Raw genomic sequence first — 26,366 nt, 5'->3', positions numbered from 1 at the left:
TTATTTCTCCAGGTTTATTTTACATATTCTGAGTTAAAGATAGTGATTTATCTAATTTTGATTATTTATTCAAGCACTTAACAAATATTTATTGAATTCCAACCATTCAACATATTTATATTATAGGATATATCATCACAAACACTGCTGAGCTTGAATTGTGTGGAGGTCAGTTGACAAACTAAAAATTTGAACTGCCAAGTTCAGCAGTCCAATTAGAAAATGATGAGTGTCTGAACCTAGGTAAATCAATGAGGATGGAGTGGAGGACGGACATGTTTAGGAAGTAGAACTGACAGCATGCTGCATAAATTTGAGATCTGAGAGTTATCCTAGACTCTCTACTTCTCTCAGCTCTTGCATTCTATAATTCACCAGAATAGGTGTCATTTAGTTGGAGTAAAACTATGTCAGACTTTTCCTTCCTTCCTTCCTTCCTTCCTTCCTTCCTTCCTTCCTTCCTTCCTTCCTTCCTTCCTTCCTTCCTTCCTTCCTTCCCTCCCTCCCTCCCTCCCTCCCTCCCTCCTTCCTTCCTTCCTTCCTTCCTTCCTTCCTTCCTTCCTTCCTTCCTTCCTTCTCCTTTTTCTCCTTCTCCTCCCTCCTTCCTCCTCCTCCCTCCTCCTTCCTCCTCCTTCCTCCTCCTTCCTCCTTCTTCCTCCTCCTTCCTCTTCTTCCTCTTCTTCTTTGGTTGTGAATTCATTTTGGAATCTTTAAGGTGCCCATGGACATTAAGATGGAGCTATTCTGATATGGCCCCTATGACCTATGAATAGACCCATGTAAGAGGAGGGGAGATGCCCCCTTGATTTCCTTGGTTCTTAGGATAAATTGCAAATCTGAAAAGTATCATATATAGAGTTTGGGTAATGGATATTAGCTTCTTGGAAGTGTAAACTTCTCTGAACATATATGTATCTTTTATTTACCTTTTAGACATTTAATTTTATTTTTTGCTCTTATTTTTAATCGATGCAAAGCAATTGTACATATTTATGGGGATATGATACTTCAATACATGTATACCATATGTAATAATCAAATATGGTAAGTAGCATACCCATCACGTCAAATATTTATTATTTCTTTGTACTGGAAACATTAAAAATCCTCTCTTCTAACTATTTGAAAATACACAGTAAGTTGTTAATTATAGTCACTCTGCAGTCTTACAGAACACTGTTATACACTGTTACAGAACTTATTCTTTTTATCTAGCTGTACTTTTGCATCCATTAACCACTTCCTTTCCCCTCTCCTCCTTTCCCAGTCTCTACCAAGCATTATTCTACTCTCTATTTCTGAGATAATTTTTTTTTTTTTTTTTTTTTTTTTTTTTAGCTTCCACATGAGTGAGAACATTTGGTATTTGTCTTTCTGTGCCTGGCTTATTTCACTTAACATAATGTTCTCAGTAATGGTTAATATTGAGTGTCAGCTTGATTGGATTGAAGGATGCAAAGTGTTGTTCCTTGGTGTGTCTGTGAGGGTGTTGCCAGAGGAGATTAACATTCATGTTAGTGGAGTGGGAGAGGCAGATCCACCCTCAATGTGGGTGGGCACCATCTAATCAGCTGCCAATGGGGATAGAATAAAGCAGGCAGGAGAAGTTGGAAAGTGCAGACTTGCTGAGTCTTCTGGCCTTCATCTTTCTCCTGTGCTGCCCTTAAACTCCAAGTTCTTCAGCTTTTGGACTTTTGGCCTTATACCAGTGGTTTGCGAGGGGCTCTTGGGCCTTTGGGCACAGACTGAAAGCTGCACTGCTCGCTTCCCTACTTTGAGGTTTTCGGACTCAGACTAATCTCCTCCTAACTTCCTTGTTCCTCAACTTGGAGATGGCCTATTGTGGGACTTCACGCTGTGATTGTGTGAGTCAGTACTCCTTAATAAACTCCCCTTCACATATACATCTATCCTATTAGTTCTGTTCCTCTAGGGAACCCTGACTAATACATCCTCCAGGCTCCTCCATGTTGCTGCAAAGACGTTCAACTTCTGAACATACTTTTGGAAAGAGAGAGACAAACTGTCGTAGACTCAGAATTTATTGGTGCAGATTTGACACCAGAGGAGAAGAGTGCTCAAGGAGTGTATAAACTAGTAAGATGTGAAAAAGCATTAAGCGTAGAACTTTGGGAAATTCCATGCTTTTTTTTTCTTAAAACTTTTCATCGTAGTTATTTTTTCAGTAAAGAAAATTTGAGATAGGAAAAGACAGAAAAAATTACTTATATATCTAAACATAACCATTATTAAAATGCTTTTGTATGGATCCTTCTAGCACTTTTTCCTCCACATAAAGTTTTTAAAAAGTTCTAACTCCATTTGAAATGGAGTGGACAATAACATAAAGGGACAGGTGGAAGAAGAGGAACCTCTGAAGATAATTGGAAGGAGGCCGGAGCAGAAGCTGTTAGAGAATTGGCAGAGAACATTACTGTAGAAGCTTAGAAAGAAAACCATTTTGACTGTTAATACCATCTGCATGACTGTGATTGAAAGCCCTTTGGCCGGGCTCGGTGGTTCACGCCTGTAATCCCAGCACTTGGGGAGGCCGACGCGGGCGGATCACAAGGTCAGGAGATCGAGACCATCCTGGCTAACACGGTGAAACTGTGTCTCTACCAAAAATACAAAAAATTAGCCGGGCGTGGTGGCGGGTGCCTGTTGTCCCAGCTACTCCGGAGGCTGAGGCAGGAGAATGGTGTGAACCCGGGAGGCGGAGCTTGCAGTGAGCCGAGATGGCGCCACTGCACTCCAGCCTGGGCGACAGAGCGAGACTCCGTTTAAAAAAAAAAGAAAAAACCCTTTTACTTGAAAACTGGGGATCTTCACGGATCTTAGGTAAAACAATTCTATGGAAAAGATGATTGGCTCAGTTTAATTTTAGAGTCACTTAAAACTGTAGGCCATTTTTAAGCTACGCTTTAAGCATAAATAACACAAATAATTGAAACTACTAACGGCCTACTGAAGAACCCGTATTAACAAAGACTATAAAGAAGATGAAAAAATTACAAATCTTTGTTTGAAAAATCAGGAAACAACTCAAATAACCCATAATATCAGCTAATCATTTCATTCTTCTCATTGGCTCAGTTTTTCTGGGTGATATTTTAAGTCTCTGTATATGTTCTCAGGGGGAGAACATTATTTTGAGGATCCTTCGTTACATAAACAAAAACATGAATAGTGTTTTTCATGTAAATTCAAGCTGTCAGATTAAAAAAATAATGTGGGCCAGGCTCAGTGGCTCACGCCTGTAATCCCAGCACTTTGGAGGTTGGGGTGGGAGGATTTCTTGAGACCAGAAGTTTGAGGCTAGCCTGGGCAACATAGTGAGAGCCCATCTCCACAAAAATTTATTTAAAAAAATTAGCCAGATGTAGTGGCATGTGGCTGTAGTCCCAGCTACTCTGGAAGCTGAGGCGAGAGGATTGCTTGAGCCTAAGAATTTGAGGTTACAGTGAGCTAAGATTGCGCCACTGCACTCTAGGCTGGGTGACAGAGCAAGACTCTGTCTCTAACAAGAAAAAAAGTGAAAAAATTTATGAGCACACAGGAATTTCTTTACAAGGCATAGCATGATGGGGATTTCGATTCTATTCCCCAAAATGTAAATTACTTTATTAATTTACATAATACATCCTCATCTCTTTGGATTGGGAAGCCCTTGATAATAAGCTAAGGAACTCCAAAAATAGCATTTTATTACCTCCTTCACTCTTGCCTTGAAGATGTACTAATTGCTGCTGCTTGTTAAAAAGCCAATGTGGCTTTTTAAAGTGAATACATTTTCCTCATATCTCATATTTTCTTTTCATGTGCATTGTGCAGATCTATCCCCTTGGCCAGCACCACCTGCATACTGGGGAATATTGCTACCTCTGCATCACTATTATCCCCAACATTTTTCTCAGGACAGTTTGACAGGTTATTAGTCATGCATGACTCATGAGCAAATGAAAACCCAAAAGATATTTGTGATGCTTGATAGTTTTCCCAAAATAACATTTTCTTGGTACATGTGTTTTTCTAACTGTTGTTTGTGCATTTTCTTACATATTTTGGAAATATTTCAGTGATTCAAAGGAAAATTGGAAAATATATTGTTTCTCAGATCCAGGTATGTAAGTCTAAGATGCTTAGAGTTTTTAATTGGTTAGAATGAAGGAAAAAAATTAGATATGTAGTATGAACTTGTCTATTTGGGGAAAAAATGTATTTTGCTTTAATTCAATACTCATCCTTTTGGTATTTATTTTTAGGAAGTAATGAATGTTGGAAAAATAATAAGAATTATGTAAACTCATCACTGAGGCAGTGCTCTGTGGACCTCTCAGATGAGGAAGATGATGTCAGTATGTTTTGGCAATGCATCCATTGTGTCTAGCTCAAAGAACAAAAGTAAAATGTTTAAATAGTGTTTTTGCCTGCAAGGACATTCAATCTTTAAAGAGTACTAATGTGCTTTCACTTAAGAGTTTTAAGTGTTTGTTATTTTACTAAAAACAAAATTAACCTTAGAAGTAAATCCTCTAGACACTGAGAGAAGAAATATGAGTGTAGACTGAAGTGTTTCTCACACTTCATTAAGACAGCTGATCTTGACTGGGATCTGGATTCTAGAAAGATAAGTAGAAGGATTGAGTTGGTAAATGGTGAGATGGGGCACATGGGATTTACAACAGGACCTGATGCTTTCACCCTTGGCTTCAAAAAAGGGCAGTTGAAAAATTTCCTCTCAAATTAAGATATGGAAAGCATCTTTTCACCTCATCCAAAGCCCTGCTTGTGGGTATTTTTCCAAAAAAGTGGTGAGATTTTGACCCTGAAATTGAAGCCACCTTATATATTAAGAGAATAGTGTAAAAGCGATGCATATTCATTCCATGAAAATTGCTTTTGCTCAAGCTTGTACCATTTTTCACAAGTAATGCTAATGTCTGTTACAAACAAAAACCAAAAGTGAGCAGAAGTAGCTATTCTTATATCAGATAAAACAGACTTAAAAGCAACAGCAGTAAAAGAAGACAAAGATTTGGTCATAATATAACAACAAAATGATCAGTCCAATATGAAGGTATTATCTTAATTATATGTACTTAACACTGGAGCTCCAAGATTCATAAAACAATTACTACTAGACCCTAGAAATGAGATAAACAGCAACACAATAGTAGTAGAGGACTTTAACAGTCTACTGACAGCACTAGACAGACCACTGAGATGGAAAGTCAACAAAGAAACAATGGACTTAAACTGCAATCTAGAACAAATCGACATAACAGATATTTAATCAACATTTTACCTAAGAACTGCAGAATATACATTCTTCTCCTTAGCACATGAAACATTATCCAAGATAGGCCATATGATAGGCCACAAAACAAGTCTCAATACATTTAAAAGAATTAAAATTATATCAACTATCTTCTCAGACCACAGTGGTATAAAACTAGAAATCAGTTCCACAAGGAACCCTTAAAACTCTACAAATACATTGAAATTAAATAATCTGCTCCTAAGTGATTTTTGGATTTACAATGAAATCAAGATGGAAATTTAAAAAAATTTTTTAAATGAATGATAATTGTGACACAAGTTATCAAAATCTCTGGGATACAGCCAAAGCAGTGCTAAGAGGACTTAGCACTTAATTTATAGCACTAAATGCCTACATAAAAAGTCTGAAAGCCAATAATGAATGAGTTCTGAAACTGAGGCATTAATAAATAGCCTACCAACCAAAAAAAAAAAAAAAAAAAAAAAAAAAGCCCATGACCAGAGAAATTCACAACTACACAACTAGATTCTAACAGATGTACCAAAAAAACTGGTACCATTTCTACTGAAATTATTCCTAAAAATTGATGAGAGACTCCTCCCTAACTCATTCTATAAGGCCAGCATTATCCTGATACCAAACCCTTGCAAAGGTACAACAAAAAAAGGCCAATATCCTTGATAAACATTGATGTAAAAATTCTCAACAAAATACTGGCAAACTGAATTCAGCAGCAGCACATCAAAAAGCTTAACCACCACGATCAAGTAGGCTTCATCCCCAGGATGCAAAGTTGATTCATCATAATCAAATCAATAAATGTGATTCATCACATAAACAGAACTAAAGACATAAACCATATTATCTCAATAAATGCAGAAAAGGCTTTTGATAATTTCAACATCCATTCATATTAAAGACTCTCAATAAATTAGGTATTAAAGGAACATACCTCAAAATAATAAGAGCCATCTATGACAAACGCACAGCTGATATTATACTAAATGGGCAAAAGCTGGAAGCATTCTTCTTGAAAACCAGCACAAGATTAGGATGCCCTCTTTTACCACTCCTATTCAACATAGTGTTGGAAGTTCTGGCCAGGACAACAAAGCAAGAGAAAGAAAGAAAGGATACAAAATCATTGTGCAAAATTTATGCATTTCTATACACCAATGAGAGTCAAACCGAGAGCAAAATTAGGAACAAACTCCTATTCACAATTGCCACAAAAAGATTAAAATCCCTGGGAATACAGCTAACTAGGGAAGTGAAAGATCTCTACAAGGAGAACTACACACCACTGCTCAAAGAAATCGGAGATGGGCTGGGCATGGTGGCTCATGCCTGTAATCCCAGCACTTTGGGAGGCCAAGGTGGGCTGATTACCTGAGGTCAGAAGTTTGAGACCAGCCTGGCCAACATGGCGAAACCCCATCTCTGCTGAAAGTACAAAAATTAGCCAGGGGTGATGGTGCACACCTGTAATCCAAGCTACTTGGGAGGCTGAGGCAGAAGAATTGCTTGAATCCAGGAGGCAGAAGTTGCAATGAGCCAGGAGATGGTGCCACTGCTCTCCAGCCTAGGCAACAGAGTGAGACTGTGTCTCAAAAAAAAAAAAAAAAAAAAAAAAAATTAAAATGACACAAACAAATGGAAAAACATTCTATGCTCGTGGATAGGAAGACTCAATATCATTAAAGTGGCCATACACTGAATTAGAGAAAACTAAAAATCTGTATGGAACCAAAAAAGAGTCTAAATAGACAAGGCAATCATAAACAAAAAGAACAGAGCTGGAGACATCACACTACCCAACTTCAAACTATACTACAAGGTTGCAGTAACCAAAACAACAGGGTACTGGTACAAGAATGGATATATAGACCAATAGAACAGAATAGAGAACCCAGAAATAAGACCACAGACCTACAGCTATCTGATCTTTGACAAACCTGACAACAAACAATGGGGAAAGGCTCCCTATTTAATAAATGTTGCTGGGATAACTGGCTAGCATATGCAGAAGATTGAAACTGGTCTTCATTCTTTACACCATATGTAAAAATTAACTTAAGATGTATTAAAGACTTAAATGTAAAATCCGAAACTATAAAAACCCTGGAAGACAACCCAGGCAATACCATTCAGGACATAGGAACCGGCAAAGATTTCATGATGGAGACAACAAAAGCAAAAATTGACAAATGGGATCTAATTAAACTAAAGAGCTCTGCACAACAACAACAAAAAAACTATTAACAGAAGTAAACAGACAACCTACAGAATGGGAGAAAATTCTGGCAAACTATGCATCCAACAAAGATCTAGCATCCATCATTTTTAAGGAACTTAAACAAACTTAAAAAAAATAAAAGTTAAAAAGTGGGCAAAGGACATGAACAGATACTTTTCAAAAGAAGACATACGTGCAGCCAACAATCACATGATCATTAGAAAAATGAAAATCAAAACCACGATGAGATACCATCTCACACCAGTCAGAATGGCGATTATTAAAGTCAAGTAACAACAGGGGCTGGCAAGGCTGTGGAGAAATAGGAACACTTTTACACTGTTGGTGGGAATGTAAATTAGTTCAACCATTGTGGAAGACAGTGTGGCAATTCCTCAAGGACCTAGAACCAGAAATACCATTTGACCCAGCAATGCCATTACTGAGTATATACCCAAAGGAATATAAATCATTCTATTACAAACAAACATGCATGTGTGTGTTCATTGCAGCATTTTTCACAATAGTCAAGATATGGAATCAATTCAAATGCCCATCAATGATAGACTGGATAAAAAAAAATGTATATACCATAGAATGCCATGCAGCCAACAAAGGAATGAGATCGTGTCCTTTGCAGGGATGTGGATGGAGATGGAGGCCATTAACCTTAGCAAAGTAACACAGGAACAGAAAACTAAATACTGCATGGTTCCGCTTTTAAGTGGGAGCTAAATGGTGAGAATACATGGACACATTGGAGGGAACAACACCCACTGGGACCTTTTGGAGAATGGAGGGCAGGAGAATGGAGAGGATCAAGATAAACAACTAATGGATACCAGGCTTAATTCCTGGGTGATGAAATAATTTGTACAACAAACCCCCATGACACAAGTTTACTTATGTAACAAACCTGCACTTGCACCCCTGAACTTAAAATAAAAAAAAAGTCTGAAAGATCACAAATTGACAAGCTATTGTTACTTCTCAAGGAACCAGGGACACAAGAACAAACTGAACCCAAAGGTAGCAGAAGAAAAGAAATAACAAAGATTAGAGCAGAACTAAATGAAATTAATACAAACGAATAATGCAAAAGATTTCATAAATAATGAAACAAAAAAGTGGTTATTTAAAAAGATAAACAAAACTGACAGGCCATTAGCTATATTAGCCAAGAAAAGAAGAGAGAGGATACAAATAAGTTCATTTAGAAATGAAACTGGAGACATTATAACCAACAACCACAGAAATACAAAAGGTCATTTATTTAAGACTACCATGAACACCTATATATATTATATACAAACCAGAAAACCTAGAGGAAATGGATAAATTCCTGGAGACATACCACCCCCCTAGATTAAATCAGGAAGAAATAGAAACCCTGAACAGACCAGTAACAAGTAGCAAGATTAAATCAGTAATTTAAAAAAATGCCAACAATAACAAAAAGTCCAGGGCCTGATGGATTCACAGCTGAATTCCACCAGACATTCAAGGAAGAATTGGTATCAGTTCTACTGAAACCATTGCAGAAGACTGAAAAAAAGGAAATTCTTTGTAAATCATTCTACAAAGCCACTATCATCCTGATAACAAAACCAGGAAAAGATGCAACAAAGAAAGAAAAGTACAGACCAATATTCCTGATGAACAAAGATACAGAAATCCTTGACAAAATACTAGCTAATGTAATCCAACAGTATATCACAAAGATAATACTCCATGATCAAGTGGGTTTCAACCCAGGGATGCAGGGATAGTTTAACATATGCAAGTCAATAAATGCGATACATCACATAAACAGAATAAAAAACAACCATATGATCATCTGAATAGATGCAGAAAAAGCATTCAATAAAATCTAGCATTCCTTTATGATAAAAACCCTAAACAAAGTAGGCATAGAAGGGACTTACCCCAAAGTAAGAAAAGCTGTATATGAGAAACCCACAGCCAACATCATACTGAATGGAGAAAAGTTGAAAGCATTCCCCCTGAGAACTGGAACAAAACAAGGATGACCACTTTCACCACTTCTATTCAACATAGTACTGTAAGTCCTATCCAGAGCAGTCAGGCAAAAGAAATAAATAAAGGTATCCAAATTTTAAAAAGAGGAAATGGAACTGTTGGTGTTTGCTGATGATATAATCATATACCTAGAAGACCCTAAAGACTCCTCCAAAAGACTCCTAGATTTGATAAACAAATTCAGTAAAATCTCGGGTTACAAAATCAATGTACACAAATCAGTAGCACTGCTATATACTAACATCAGCCAAGCTGAGAATCATATCATGAACTCAATCCCTTTTACAACAGCTGCCAAAAAAAAGTCCTAGGAACATACCTAAACAAGAAGGTGGAAGATCTCTACAAGGAGAATTACCAAACATGGGTGGAAAAAAATCATAGAAGATACAAACAAATGGAAACACATCCCATGCTAATGGATTAGAAGAATCAATATTGTGAAAATGACCAAACTTTCCAAAGCAATCTACAAATTCAATGCAATTACTATCAAAATACCAACACATTTTTCACAGAATTAGAAAAAACAATTCTAAAAATTATATGTAATCAAAAAAGAGCCCTAACAGCCAAAGCAATCCTAAGTTAAAACAAACAAACAAACAAAAAAAACAAAACCTGGAGGCATCACATTACCAGACTTCAAATTATACTACAAGGCCATAGTTACCAAAACAGCTTGGTACTGGTATAAAAGTAGGCACATAGACCAATGGAACAGCATAGAGAACCCAGAAATAAAGCAATATACATGCAGCCAACTGTTCTTTGACAAAGCATACAGAAACATAAATTGGGGAAATGGTACCCATTAATAAATGGTGCTGGGAAAACTAGCCACGTGTAGAAGAATGAAATGGGATCCCCATCTCTCATCTTGTACAAAAATCAACTCAAGGTGGATCAAAGACCAGAAACCATAAAAAATTCAGAAGATAACTTTGGCCTTTGGCCTAGGCAAATAATTCATGATTAAAACCCCCAAAGCAAATGGAACAAAAATAAATAAATAAATGAGTAAATAAATAGATAAATAAATAAATAAAATAAATAAATGAGAACTAATTAAATTAAAAAGCTTCTGCACAGCAAAAGAAATAATTATCAGAGTAAGCAGACAACTCACAGAATGGAAGAAACTATTCATCTGACAAAGGACTAGTGCATTACTCTGTTTTCGCACTGTTAATAAAGGCATACCTGAGACGATAATTTATAAAGGATAGAAGTTTAATGGACTTACAGTTCCACATGTCTGGGGAGGTCTTGCAATCACAAAAGAAGGCAGGGAGGAGCAAAGTCAAGTCTTACATGGATGGCGGCAGGCAAGAGAATAGGACTTGTGTAGGGAAACTCCCATTTATAAAACCATCAGATCTTGTGATACTTATTCACTATCACAAAAACAGCATGGCAAAGACCTGCTCCCGTGATTCAGTTACCTCCCACCAGGTCCCTCCCACAACGTGTGGGAATTCAAGATGAGCTTTGGTTAGGACAGAGCCAAACTATATCATTCCAACCCTGGCCCCTCCCAAATCTCATGTCCTCACATTTCAAAACTAATTATGCCTTCCCAAGAGTCCCCCAAAGTCTTAATTCATTTCAGCATTAACCCAAAAGTCCCCAGTCCAAAATCTTACCTGAGACAAGACAAGTCCCTTCTGCCTACGAACCTGTAAAATCAAAAGCAAGTTAGTTACCTTCTAGATACAGTGGGCATACAGGCATTGGATAAATACACCCATTCCAAATCGGAGAAATTGGCCAAAACAAAGGGGTTAAAGGGCCCATGTAAATCTGAAATTCAGTGGGACAGTCAAATCTTAAAGCTCCAGAATAATCTCTTTGACTCCATGTCTCACATCCAGGTCATGCTGATGCAAGAGGTGGGTTCCCATGGTCTTGGGCAGCTCCAACCCTGTGACTTTGCAGGGTACAGCCTCCCTCCCAGCTGCTTTCATGGGCTGGTGTTGAGTGTCTGGGGCTCTTCCAGGCACACAGTGCAAGCTGCCAGTGGATCTACCATTCTGGGGTCTGGAGGACAGTGGCCCTCTTCTCACACCTCCACTAGGCAGTGCCCCAGTGGGGACTCTGTGTGGGGGCTTTAATCCCACATTTCCCTTCTGCACTGCCCTAGCAGAGGTTCTTCATTAGGGCACTATTCCCACAGCAAACTTCTGCTTGCTCATCCGGATGTTTCCATACATCCTCTGAAATCCAGGCAGAGGTTCCCAATCCTCAATTCTTGACTTCTGTGTACCTACAGACCCAACACCATGTGGAAGCTGCCAAGGGTTGGGGCTTGCATTCTCTGAAGCCATTGCCTGAGCTTTACCTTGGCTCCTTTCAGCCATGGCTAGAGTGGCTGGGATGTTGGACACCAAGTCCCTAGGCTGCACACAGTAGGGGGGCCTTGGGCCTGGCCCACAAAACCATTTTTTCCTCCTAGGCCTCCAGGCCTATGATGAGAGGGGCTGCCACTAAGGTCTCTGATATGCCCTAGAAACATTTTCCCCATTGTCTCAGTGTTTAACATTCAGCTCCTTGTTATTTATGCAAATTTCTGCAGCAGGCTTGAATTTCTCCTCAGAAAATGGGATTTTCTTTTCTATCACATTGTCAGGCTGCAAATTTTCTGAACTTTTGTGCTCGGTTTCCCTTTTAAAACTGAATGTCTTTAACATCACCCAAGTCACCTGTTGAATGCTTTGTTGCTTAGAAATTTCTTCTGCCGGATATCCTAAATTATCTTTCTCAAGTTCAAAGTTCTGCAAATCTCTAGGGCAGGGGCAAAATGCCACCAGTCTCTTTGCTAAAACATAGCAAGAGTCACCTTCTCCAGTTTCTAACAAGTTCCTCATGTCCATCTGAGACCACCTAAGCCTGAATTTCATTGTCTATTTCATTATCAGCATGTTGGTCAACAAGCTATTCAACAAGTCTCTAGGAAGTTCCAAACTTCCCCACATTTTTCTATCTTCTTCTGAGGCCTTTAAACTGTTCTAACCTCTGCCTGTTACCTAATTCCAAAGTTGCTTCCACATTTTCAGATATCTGTTCAGCAGTGCACCACTATACTAGTACCATACTGTATTAATCTGTTTTCACACTGCTAATAAAGACATACTGAAGACTGGGTCATTTATAAAGGCTAGAGGTTTAATAGACTCACAGTTCCGCATGCCTGGGGAGGCCTCACAATCATTACGGAAGGCAAGGCGGAGCAAAGTCATGTCTTACATGGATAGCAGCAGCCAAGATAAGAGAACTTGTGCATGGAAATTCCCCTTTTTAAAACAATCAGATCTCATGAGACTTATTCACTATCACAAGAACAGCATGGGAAAGACCTGCCCCCATGATTGAATTACCTCCCACCAATCCCTCCCATGACATGTGGGAATTATGGGAGCTACAATTCAAGATAAGATTTGGGTGGGGACACAGCCAAACCATATCAACTAGTATCCAGAATCTACAAGGAACTCAAGAAAAAAAAAATCACATCAAAAGTGGACAAGTTACATGAGTAGACATTTCTCAAAAGATATACAAATGGCCAAGAATCATATGAAAAAAATGTTCAACATCACTCATTATTGAGGAAATGCAGATAAAAACCATAATGAGATACAAGCTTACTCCTGCAAGAATGGTGATTATTAAAAAGTCAAAATCAATAGATGTCACTCTCTCAGAGTAAAGAAGTGGCTATGCAAAGGGCATTCCTTGAAAACATTGTAAGGCAAATGAACAACTGCTGCCTGGGACAAAAGATTACAGTTAACAGCCTGGGATGAAAAGCCAGAGGGAGAGTTTCTTTGGTAAATCAGGGAATTGAAAGGTGCCTACCTATACTGGGAAATTTAGAATGCCACATGTATGCCCAGGGCAGGATGCATGCTAGGAAAGGACCAGAAAAGACCCAGAGTTTTCACCTTTGGCTGACCTTTAGGCTTAGTACAAGCACAAAGTTCAGGTTAACACAGAGTTGTAAACAGCCTAAGTATTGAAAGAACTCCTCAATCTCAAGACAGTTTGCAAAGACTGGGAAAGTTTGTTTTTTTCTGTTCTTGGCTCCAGGCATTGAAAGCAATGTCTGTCAACACTAGCTAACCACAAGCTAAAGGAACAAAGAACTCAGAGCATACACTCCCAAAATACAGACTTTACAAAAATAGTTTAGAAAAGTAAACAAACCACTACAATCCACAGCAAGCTGAAACAGAATAAAAAACAATGATAAGGGGGAAGAATCTGATTTCCAGAGCTACCATATTATATTAAATATGTCCAGTTTTCAGCAAAAATTATGAAGTATGTAAGGAAACAAGAATGTATGACCTATTCATAGATTAACAGAAACTGTGTACATTTAAGTGGCTAATTTTTTTTCTTCAACTTTTAAGTTCTGGGGTACATGTGCAAGATGTGCAGGTTTGTTATGTAGGTAAATGTGTGCCATGGTGGTATGCTGCACTGATTATCCCATCACCCAGGTATTAAGCCCAGCATCCATTAGCTATTCTTCCTGATTCTCTCCCTCCCTGTGCCCACTCTGCCTCAACAGGCCTCAGTGTGTGTTGCTCCCCACCATGTGTCCATGTGTTCTCACTGATTTTCTGTTCCTGTGTTAATTTGCTAAGGATGACAGCTTCTAACTCCATCTATGTCTCTGTAAAGGACACGATCTTGTTCTTTTCCATGGCTGCATAGTATTCCCTTGTGTGTATGTACCACATTTTCTTTATAAAGCCTATCACTGATGAGCATTAAATGGTTAATTTTATGTTATGTGAATTTCACCTTCATTAAAAAATCATTGGATCCTAAATTTCAACACCTTGCCCCCCCCTAAAAAAAAAATGTACCAGAAAATTTGATTTGAGTGATCTTGATTAGCAGTAGAATTAAAATTAAGCTACCCTGGTAAAGTACACATATTAGGTAAAGGGTACACGGGAACTGTCTGTTATTATTTCTCTTCTTTACTGATACCTAATAAATGTACATATTTATAGGGTACAGGTGATATTTTGATACATGCATGCAATGCGTAATCATCAAATCTGGGTATTTAGGATATCCATCACCTCAAAGTCATCATTTCTTTGTATTTTGAACATTTCAAATCTCTTCCAGCTATTTTGAAATATACCATAAATTGTTGTTGACTATATCATCCTACTCTGTTATCAGACACTAGAACTTCCTTCTAGCTAACTGTATGTTTGTACCCATTAACCAACCTCCTCACTGAATCTATAATTATCTAAAAATAAAAACGTTTAATTAAAATATATCAGGAGTTTGTTGAAAAGCTGAGAGGTGGCTTAAACTTTGGGATGTACTTAGACACTTAGGATTTTATATATTTATCTGTTTTCTACTTATTTAGTATACATGTAGCACTTAATATGTATTAGACACAGTCCTAAGAGCTTTACAAAAATTAACTCAGCAAATGAATCATTTTACCAGCCAGTTCCTGGAGCAGTGTCTCTAGTAGTTGGAACACGTGTGGCACTCAGTAAACACTAAGTAGATATTGTTTAATGATTCAATGGTAATATTTTCCAAGTTGCTTTTACTGCCTTCATGTCCCAATTTCTGCTTCTGGATTCTTTCTTCATTCCTGGTTTCTGCTATCTAAATACCTCTAGATTTTAAGATATTTCTGTCTTTGTTTGGGCTCCCCTGAAAGCAGAGCATAGGATTAGAAGTTGGGAAGCTGGGAGCATATGCTATCATTAGGAGGGGAACCCAGGAACCAGTAGTGAAGAAGCTTAGAATGACATAGGGAAAGAGAAGAAGCCATATTAGGATGTGTCATTAGAATTGCAGTCTTGGTGGTGCAGTTTTGCAAGATCCTCTGTGAAGCACACAGAATGCCTATTAGGACTGTTTGTCTAAAAGACTAGGGGTTGGGGCATTTATCTGCCGGTTCCTATCCCTGCTGATTGAGTGTGTCTCTGTACCTTTAACTCCCTCATGCTCCTAGGCTGTGCTTTTGTAGGATTAAGCAAGTTCCTTGGTCATGGAAAAAGGCCTTAATGTAGAAAAGCAGAGACAAAAATGCACAAGCTTGAGATGGGATGTTGGCATTTTGCATAGACCAGTCCACTCCTACTGTAGCTGGGATCAGAGATGGGCTGGGGATGAAAAGTGGAAGAGCAAAAAATATCTGCCATAACTGATGAATTGAATTTTTAATTTAGTAAATGATTTTTAAATGATGATCAAAGGAAATGCCATAAATTAAATGCACAATATAGCCATTACAAATGGAGGCATTAAAGAGCTACACATCAGTGTTCATTTTCAGAAAAGAGGTCATTGCCTCAATGGATTGTGGAAATATTACGATGATAGACACAATCTGTACAAACTCTGTACTCTTAGGTCATGAAAACCTTGTGCTGCTTGCTGTCCTGCCACCCACTCACTCGTACTCAAGCTTTTCAGTTTATGGTTCACTCTTCTCAAGTGTCTGTGTTTACCGAACAGCAATTCAAACATTCCCATAAATGGTTTTTGCTTCTCTGCTTTTGTTTCATCATCCTCAGTGGTGAGTACTGCAATTGCCTAAAGTTTAACGGGAATGGTTTTGACTGGTTTATACTCTGATATCATCAGCAGGTCTGCGACCCACCTGGTGTTTGTAATACGGCAGTTTCTCAGATATCAGTCATAGGATATGCAGTTATTAAAAGAAAATGAACACACATCTTTATCAAGAAGCATCAATGCAAATGTAAAGCTGTGTTTATTTTTAAAACGTAAGCCATATTTCATTTATTTTAAATCACAGAGTACTGTTCTCTAAATGCAACGAGTAGAAGGCAATAAATTCACCCATAGACAAGTCCCTGAGGATGTCTCTCGTCTTTTTTACGAATCTCCCAAATGTCAGAGGGGTAACATGATTGGAAATATGGAGGAAGAGGTAATGGCACATCATCTGGGGGTAAATGTCTCATAGATTATAGCAACGGGTGAGTGAGTTATTGTAGTTGAAGATAGTAGTTATGGTCATTTGGGGAGAGGATCTAGCCATTCTGAGAGTAAAGTAATTTGGGATATGGCATGCTGACAGGTGTTGGGGCTTTATCTGCTGAGTTGGGTAGAGGATTTAGGTATTCGGGTGTCTCCTTGTTTTGAGAGCCTCTGCAGATTTAGTACCTGTGGGCTGTGGACACTGGAAGAGTGGCTGGAGGTGGGGAGATGTCTTGTTTCCAGGAGTCAGAATAGGTTTGGTTTGTGGTATTTCAAGTGGAGCAGGCCCTCTAGGGATATTGTGAGAGCAGCATACCACTTAATATGACTGTAAGGGAATTCAGAGCATTTTCTTGACTAGTTATAAGAAAACTTGGCCATAGGGACACAGAAACATTGCACTGCATCCTTAGAGGATAAAGGAAAAGAGATAACCAGTTGGCAATGTCTGCTTTCTCAAACCAAGATGGCAGAATCATATAGTGAGTGCTTCTTCAATTTGAAATGTCAGTCCCAGCTTGTCTCAGGAGATGGCTGAAGCCAGTGAGTCTCACCCTGATTAACTCAGATTACAGTTGGCCCATCCTCATCCCTCGGCCCCTCTCTGTTGCTTCTTTGCTTAAAGTAAGGTTTGGTGATTTCACCTGTGACCTGAAATGGTCAACATTTCCCTTATGTCTTAGAGACCAGGGGCCCTAATTTGTTTTGTGTGTGTGTGTGTGTGTGTGTGTGTGTGTTTAATAAAAATAACATCCCATAGTATCATCTTCTAGATTGAATTTTCTTACCCTAATACACATACTTCACTGCTTTTATTCTCTGTAAAATTTTGCATTCAAGCACTAAAGTGACCCAGGTGTGAGAAAACGATTTTCTAGAAAGGAGTAACAAGTAACAATATTTTTTAGGTGCTTAGATTTACTTTCTCCCAATTCAACCCTGTCCCATTAAGAATGTCATCTAGGGTAGTTTGTCTTTCAGAGGCACTATTCATGGATGAAACTCCTTCAGAAGCGGAAACATAATAGCCTGTCATTTTGGGAGATTGCCTGGCCATTTGGGCCTATCTCACCCTGTAGACATGTCTTTTGGTAATGAATCTTCATTGTAAGAGCCAAAAGGCACGAATATTTCCATAAAGTGTTTCAGTACACAGTGAACAATGACATTCTTCTTTTGAAGAACTTAGTGTATTTTTTAGTTCACTTTTAACTAAGACATTGAAGAAAATGTGCAGTACATGGTAAATTATCTATCCTAGACTGGATCACCAAAATATACTTCTATGTATTTCTCCATCCTGACACTATATTTTTATTGCACATATAATCATTATGGCAGCAATAGTAGTTAATACTTATCGAGTGCTTATTCCTTTTCAGGTACTATGTTGAATACCTCCTTACAGTATCTCATGTAATTGTTAAAATGCTCCTATGAGTTAGATGATGATTAATCCTGTCTTTAACCTAAGATTTGCTTTCTTTCCTATTGTCACTCAGCTAGTAAGATGGTAGAATTTGAACTCAGCTTTGACTCTAAAGCCAGTTTTTACATACTAGGGAAGGAATACATTATAGCATGGTGATTAATTAAATCCACACAAGAAAACATTGATTGCAGGCTCGCCATATGTTTTCACTGTGTGAGATGCTAGTTAGCTGAGAAAAAATACAGGGAGTGTGTTAGATGGCTGGGACTGCCATAACACAGTGCAACAGACAGGGTGGCTTAAACAACAGAAATTTATTTTCTCACGGGTCCTGGAGGTGAGAAGTCTAAGATCAAGGTATCAGCAGGATTGGTTTCTTCTGAGGGCTGTGACGGAAGGATCTGTTCTAGGCCTCCCTCCTTGGCTTGTAGATAACTGCCTTCTGCCTTGTCTTCACATCATCTTCCCTCAGTACACATCTGTGTCGAAATTTCCTCTTCTTATAAAGACATTAGTCATATTGGCTTAGGGACCACTGTAAAGACCTCATTTTACCTTGATTACCTTGGTACAAATCTGTCTCCAAATAGTCACATTCTGAGGTACTGGGAGTCGGGACTTCAACGTGAATTTTTGGGAGGACATGTTTCAGCTTATAATAGGCTTCTTGCCTCAATGAGCTACAAGCCTATCAAGATATCTCGATATAAAAGAAAGTTGGATGGAATAATATTTGAATAGAAATAATGAAGTTGTGTCATGGCTGTAGAGAAATGAGTGATTAATTTTCACTGGAGGTAACAGGAGAGACTTCAATGAGGCAAGCGACATTAAAGCTGGGCTCTGATTATTATGTAAAAATGTAAAAGTGTGAGAATGGACAGGAGAAGACAGGATTTGCGTGACCTCTGGTGTACAGAATGCTGTAGTGTGGGAGAAACAAAGGCATGAGGTGAGAGACGATGTGATGTGCTGGCAAAATGGCTCAGGAGAAAAAAGAGACCTGATTTGTATCATTTGCCACGGCCTCTGCTCATGACTAATGAGTGCTCTTGGGAGAGTTAACTCCCCAACACATGCTTATATGTGAAGCGTGCTCCTGCTCTTGCCCACTGAATCCGAGAAGCCCTGGGCAGAAAGTAAAAAAGGGGCAAGAAGCTGTGAGTGCAAAGTGAGTCAAACCCATATGGAGAGTCCACTCCAGCTATGCGTGGAGGGGAAGCTGAGGCACTAAACCAATATGTCAGGAATCTGACATACCAGGTGAGAGGGCACCATGTTAGACAGAGAGCAGAACATACAATAGCCTGTGATGGGAGATAGCATGGTATGTTTGGAAAAGAGGCCAATGCTGATAAAGCATAGAGAGCTGGGGAAAAGTGGCCAGATGCAACTAGGGTGTGGAAAAAGGACGAGCCATGTGCCCACATGCTTTTTGGTCATTCTAATGTTCTTGGTGTTCATTCTGCAACCCAAAGGGCAACCACTGAATTGTTTCAAGTGTGTTACGAACTGCATGAATGTATGCATGCACACGCACATGGTATGGCAGGGACAAATTTAGATTTGGCAAGATCACACTGACTATAGTGTGAGCAAGTGGATGAAAGGAAGCCAGATTTCTTGTCACAAGACCAACTGAGGATTGTTGCTATGGAGTAGGGTGGAGGTAGTAGACATGGGTTAGAGAAGTCTTTAGGCCATACTCAGTAACAGTAACTCAATGGGCCATGGGATCTAAGTACCATCCTCAGTAAAAGGCAGCAGGTTCCTTACAGTAAAGGCTGTTCACAGGTCTGGAGAAGGGAAAGTAAAAGGAGAGACTGTCATATCTTGTTGGGTCAGAAAGCAAATATGTGTTCAGCAAATGAGAGAAGTACATCAAAATGACTCAGAAGCCAGTTTGGAGGAGTTCTCATTGGCTAAGTGTGAGACAATCTGAGCATCAAAACCATAATAATGGTAATGGATTAAAATACATCAAAGGCAGAAATAGAGTCTGTAACTACACACTTATAAAATAAAGGTCAGTGTGTGGAGGGAGAAACTCTTCTTTACAGAGCATATCAGCTAATTTAAGTGGAGAAAGTGAAATAATTAGAAAATCATTATTTTGCAACACATATGTAATAATTCAAGGAAGATTTATCAATGGACACTAAATTCATTGGGTTAACAGAACAGTCTCAAAACATCGCTCTACATGTTATTTAATTACAAAGAGAAAACAGTAACTTTATTGGAGAGATTTGATGACACTACCTTGACTGATGAAATTTAGCATCATTAACACTGGAACAAACTGACATTATGTACTTCTGGTGATGATACATCTTCTGAGACACACAAAATCACCTAAGTAGTATTTTTGCCAACCATACCTAACCTGCATCTAAATGTAAAGATTTGTCTCCTATCAGAGAAATCAAGATTGAGATACAAGACAAATTGCCTGGACAAATGCTACTGTCACAAAGAACAAAAAAGAGCGTGTGTTTGTGTGTGTGTGTGTGTATGTTCTCCATCAAAGGCTAAAAGGATGTGACAACCAAATGAAACGCATAATCCCTCGATTGAATCCTGGATAGGGGAAAAATAGCTATAAAGAACCTTTATCTAGATGAAGGTTATACAGGTGCTCATTGTGTTGTATTTCAAGCAGAAATAACTTTCCAATATAAAATATATCATGTTATATATGCCATACATGCGTATATTCATATATCATAGAATAATAATTATATCTTATAATCTGTATTCAGAAATAAATATATTGTCAAAATTGTCCTAATTTGCAATAGATGTGTTTCATTATAAGATATAGTTTTTCCTCAAAATTCTTTCCTATGATTTCCTTTTTAAAATTTTGTTCCTCTTACCATTCGATTCTCTACATGTCTAAATTTTCATCACATCTCAAACACAGCTGTTTGCTTTGATTGATATCAAGCACTATGCCAGATGCTGAAGACCCAGAGATAAATAAGAAAAAAAGATTTTCTGCCCCAGAAGAACAGATAGGCTACTAGAGAACAGAAAAAAGATAAATTACAATCCAGTGTCTTAAGAACCTTAGCACGACTGGATTTATTTAAGCTGATTCATTATTGTGCACTGCAGTTTAAAATGATGCCTAGATGTAAGCAGCTAATGGGGGTTTTCTCAGCTTCCTTTTAAAAATGCCCATCCAGTCACCATAAAGGAGGAAAACTGACAACATCACTTAAAGTTAAGACTTAGGGGAATGATGGATGAGAAGTCAAAGTTTGTGATTCTGTTTCTGACCCCTTGAGAAGGGAGGCCTTCTCTTCAGCTGTGGGTTTGATGCTTAAACAAGATAGTGAATGTGAAAGCAGCTAGTAAACTACAAGATAAAGAGATATGAAGACCTGATGGTAGTCTTTCCTGTCCAAAGTTGGAAACAGTACTACTACCATTTCTTGGGAGGAGCTTGAAGAAGTAAAAGAAGTGTTTAGTGGGATTATTCACAATAGTGGGTATGTCTGCGACTGTGAACTCCAAGACCTGTTTAATGAAGCAAGCCTTCCTATGCCAGGCTACAAGGTATATGAGAAAATTCTAGCAGTTGCTGACAACAACCAACATGGCAAAATCAATTTGAAGAATTTGTGTCACTGATGCAAGAATTAAAAAGGAAAGATATTAGCAAAACATCCTGAAAAATAATGAACATGAGGCAAATAATTACTGCTGTGAGAGGAACTTCATCTATTTCCAGTAAGGGCGCACAACATTCGTATCAGGGGGAAAAAGGGGCTTTTGTTAACTGGATAAACAAAGCCCTGGAGAATGAACCTGACTGTAGTCTTGTAAATGAAGCATCTTATACCCATAAACTTCAATGATGGCAGTATCTTTAAGTTACTTGCAGATCTCATCCTTCTTTGCAAAATGATCAATTTATTTGAACCAGATACAACTGATGAAATAGCCATTAATAAAAAGCTCACCACTTTCACTCTTTCTGAAAGTTTAAACCTAGTCGATATGATTTAGCTCTGTGTCCCCACCCAAATCTCACCATGAATTATAGTTCCCATGATCCCCAAGTGTCATGGGAGAGACCTGGTGGGAGGTAATTTAATCATGAGGGCAGTTATCCTCATGTTGTTCTCATGATAGTGAGTTCTCAGGGGATCTGATGGCTTTATAAGGGGCTTCCCCCCTTTTGATCTGCAATTCTCCTTCCTGCCATCATGTGAAGAAGGATGTGTTTGCTTCTCCATCCACCATTCACCATGACTGTAAGTTTCCTGAGGCTTCCCCAGCCCTGTGGAATGGCAAGTCAATTAAAGCTCTTTCCTTTATAAATTACCCAGTCTTGGGCATTTCCTTAAGGCCATGTGAGAATGGACTAATACAATAAATTGGTACTCGATAGTGGGACACTGCTGTAAAATTACCTGAAAATTTGGAAGTGATTTTGGAACTTGGTAACAGGCAGAGGTTGGAACAGTTTGGAGGGCTCAGAAGACAGGAAGATGTGGGAAAGTTTGGAACTTTCTAGAGACTTGTTAAATGGCTTTGACCAAAATGCTGATAGTGATATGGACAATGAAGTCCAGGCTGAAATGGTCTCAGATGGAGATAAGGGACTTGTTAGGAACTGGAATAAAGGTGACTCTCAGTATGTTTTAGTAAAGAGACTGGCTTCTTTTTTTTTTTTTTTTTTTTTCTTTTTGCCTCTTCCTTTGCCCAAAGATCTCAAAGATCTGTGGAATTTTGAACTTGAGAGAGATGATTTTGGGTATCTGGCGAAAGAAATTTCTAAGCAGCAAAGTGTCCAAGACGTGACTTGGATGCTGTTGAAAGCATTCAGTTTTATATACTCACAAAGATATGGTTTGGAATTGGAACTTATGTTTAAAAGGGAAGCAAAGTTAGGAAAATTTGCAGCCTGACAATGTGATAGAAGAGAAAAACCCATTTTCTGAGGAGAAATTCAAGCAGTCTGCAGAAATTTGTATAAGTACTGAGGAGCCAAATGTTAATCACCAAGACAATGGGGAAAATGTCTCCAGGGCATGTCAGAGGTCATCCCAGCAGTCCGTCTCATCACAGGCCCAGAGCCTCAGAAAGGAAAAATGGTTTCATGGGCCAGGACCAGGTCCTTGCTGCTTTGTGCAGTCTCAGGGCTTGGTGCCCTGTGTCCCAGACATGGTTAAAAGAGGCCATGGTAGAGCTGAGGTCGTGGCTTCAAAGGGTGCAAACTCCAAGCCTTGGTGGCTAACGCATGGTGTTGGGCCTGAGGGTGCACAGAAGTCAAGAATTGAGGTTTGGGAACCTCTACCTAGATTTCAGAGGATGTGTGGAAATATCCGGATGTGTAGGCAGAAGTTTGCTGCAGTGGTGGAGCCTTCATGGAGAACCTCTGCTAGGCCAGTGAGAAAGGGAAATGTGGGACTGAAGCCCCTACACAGAGTCCCCACTGGGGCACTGCTTAGCAGAGCTGTGAGAAGAAGACCACTGTCTTCCGGACCTCAGAATGATAGATCCACTGGCAGCTTGCACTGTGAGCCTGGAAAAGCCACAGAGACTCAACACAAGCAGTCAGGAGAGGGACTGTGCCCTGCAAAGTCACAGGGGCAGAGCTGCCCAAGGCTGTGGGATCTCATCTTTTGCATCAGCATGCCCTGGATGTGAGACATGGAGTCAAAGGAGATGATTTTGGAGCTTTAACATTTGGCTTCCCTACTGGATTTTAAACTTGTATGAGGCCTATAGCCCCTTTGTTTTGGCCAATTTTTCCCATTTGAAACAGGTGTAATATGCCTGTACCCCCACTGTATCTAGGAAGGAAGTAACTTGCTTTTGATTTTACAGGCTCATAAACGGAAGGGGTTTGCCTTGTCTCAGATGAGATTTTGGACTTGGACTTCTGAGTTAACCAGAATGAGTTAAGACTTCTGGGGACTGTTGGAAGGGCATGATTGTGTTTTGAAATGTGAAGACATACAATTTGGGAGGGGCAAGGGGTAGAATAATATGGTTTGGCTCTGTGTCCCCACCCAATCTCACCTTGAATTGTAGTTCACATAATCTCCTCCTGCTGTGGGAGACATCTGGTGGGAGGTAATTTAACCACGGGAGCAGTTACCCTCATGCTGTTCTTATGATAGTCAGTTCAAATGAGATCTGATAGTTTTATAAGGGTCTTTCCCCGCTTTTGCTTGGCACTTCTCCTTCCTGCTGCCATGTGAAGAAGGATGTGTTTGCTTCCTCTTCCACCATGATTGTAAGTTTCCTGAGACTTCCCCAGCCGTGTGGAACTGTAGTCAATTAAACCTCTTTATAAATTACCCAGTCTTGGGCAGTTCTTTATAGCAGCATGAGAATGGACTAATACACTGGACACAAATTCTGTCTCAACCATTGGTTGTACAGGGGTCAACATCAGTGCAAAGAATCTCAAAGAAGGAAAACCTCGTTTGGTCTTAGGACTTCTCTGGTAGATCATCTAAGTTGGTCTTTTTGATGAGATTTCTAGGAATGAAGCTCTGATTGCATTGCTAAATGAAGGTGAGGAACTAGAGGTGCTGATGTAGCTTTCTCCTAAGGACTTACTACTGTAATGGGTGAACTATCATCTGGCTGAGGCAGGATGGTGTACCATCAACAACTTCAGCCAAGGCAATAAGGATTCAAGAGCCTATTTTCATCTGCTTAAACAAATGGACCCTAAAGGTTACTGGGAATATGGAATTTCCAGTCCATCTTCAGGATTTCATAAGAAAAATGATCTGAAGTGTGCTGGACATATGCTTCAAGAAGTAGATCAACTTGGCTGCAAACAGTTTGTTACTCCTGCAGATGTGGTTTCAGGCAATCCTAAACTTAATTTAGCTTTCATAGTTAATCTGTTTAATACCTATTCATGCCTACACAAGTTGGATAATAATGACATGAATATAAACTTATTGGAGGCAGAGAGCAAAGAAGAGGGGACATTTCAGAACTGGTGAATTCCTTGGGAATGAATGCATACATTTATCATTTGTACAGTTACCTTGCAGATGCTTTAGCGATCTTTCAGCTCTATGATATGATCTGAGTCTCATTCAACTGGAGCCATGTTAACAAACCCCCTTATCCTGCCCTTGGAGAGAACATAAACATTGATAACTAACCATGCAGTGGAACTTGGGAAGAATAAGGCCAAATTCTCCTTCATTGGCATTGCTGGGCAGGACCTAAATGAAGGGAATTCAGTGTTTATTCTGGCGTTGGTTATGGCAGCTGATGAGAAGGTGTGCATTGAATATGAACAAAGCCAAATTCTCCTTCGTTGGCATTGCTGGGCAGGACCTAAATGAAGGGAATTCAATATTTATTCTGGCATTGGTTATGGCAGCTGATGAGAAGGTACACATTGAATATGTCGTCAGATCTTGGAAAGGGTGAAAGTGTACTTTTTAAAGTGCAAATAAAAATACTTTTATTTCCAGCTTCAAGATATGCCACTTCAGTTGCTTGTGAGATCAGTGCCCAGATATATGCATTACGTGTTGACCTTGTGGAAGTGAAACCAAAAATGGTTATGTCAGTGTTTTCTTGTTTAATGGGAAAAGGACTGAACAGAATAAAATAATGAATCATTTAATATTTTTTCTGCCACATTAAATACATCGAATGCCCCGCAGTTTAAAGAATTTTGAAATGCAGTGGGTATAAAACTAGGGATTATTTGTGTGCCCAAAATAGTTATATATTAATTAATGAATTCAATATTCTGTTCATATTAGTTAGAACTTGTCAACCTTTTTGGATAACAGTTAATTCACCAATTGATACTGATAATAGAATATGTTCATTTTCAAGCTCATACTTCATGATTAAATTATTTCTGTTTCTTGAAAATCTTATTAAAATAAGACAAATTCATTCTATTTCATGGTTCAAAAAGATGAATACAAAAAAGCTTTTACAGGTTCTGCTGCAAAATGTGTTTTGATTTTTTTGTTTTACATAATTTAGATCATAACTGTATTTGAACTCATAATTTAGTTTAATCCTTTTGTTTTCTTCCTCCAACTATGTAAAGTGGTCTAAAAACACTTTTCTGTAAGTTTTTATATTGTCTAAAACCTTGAAGTGACGTGTATTATTCATTAATATGAAACTTTTTTATATATGAGGACTAATTATTGAATAAACTTCAAAGTTTGCTCTCTTAAAAAAAAAAGACTTAGGGAAAACCTAACGCCAGAATCTGGTTGCAAGTCCCACTGATTCTGAGGGAAGTGATGCTGGACTGAGGAGGACACACACAGGCATGGCTTCTGGAGCAGAGGCTGCTGGAGGACTGCATGAAGACACTGTTACCCCTCCAATTGTGTGTCCTGGGTCCTTGA

At 38.8% G+C, this 26,366-nt stretch overlaps 1 pseudogene; it reads left to right on the top strand.

Annotated features, from left to right (window-relative positions):
* The first annotated feature begins 21,414 nt into the window (after positions 1–21,414).
* Positions 21,415–25,603, top strand: LOC126936006 (plastin-1-like; annotated as a pseudogene).
* The last annotated feature ends 763 nt before the right edge of the window (positions 25,604–26,366 follow it).

This window comes from Macaca thibetana, chromosome 14 (genome assembly GCF_024542745.1).
Source record: "Macaca thibetana thibetana isolate TM-01 chromosome 14, ASM2454274v1, whole genome shotgun sequence".
NCBI lineage: Eukaryota > Metazoa > Chordata > Mammalia > Primates > Cercopithecidae > Macaca > Macaca thibetana.
This window is presented reverse-complemented; position numbering and strand designations above follow the sequence as displayed.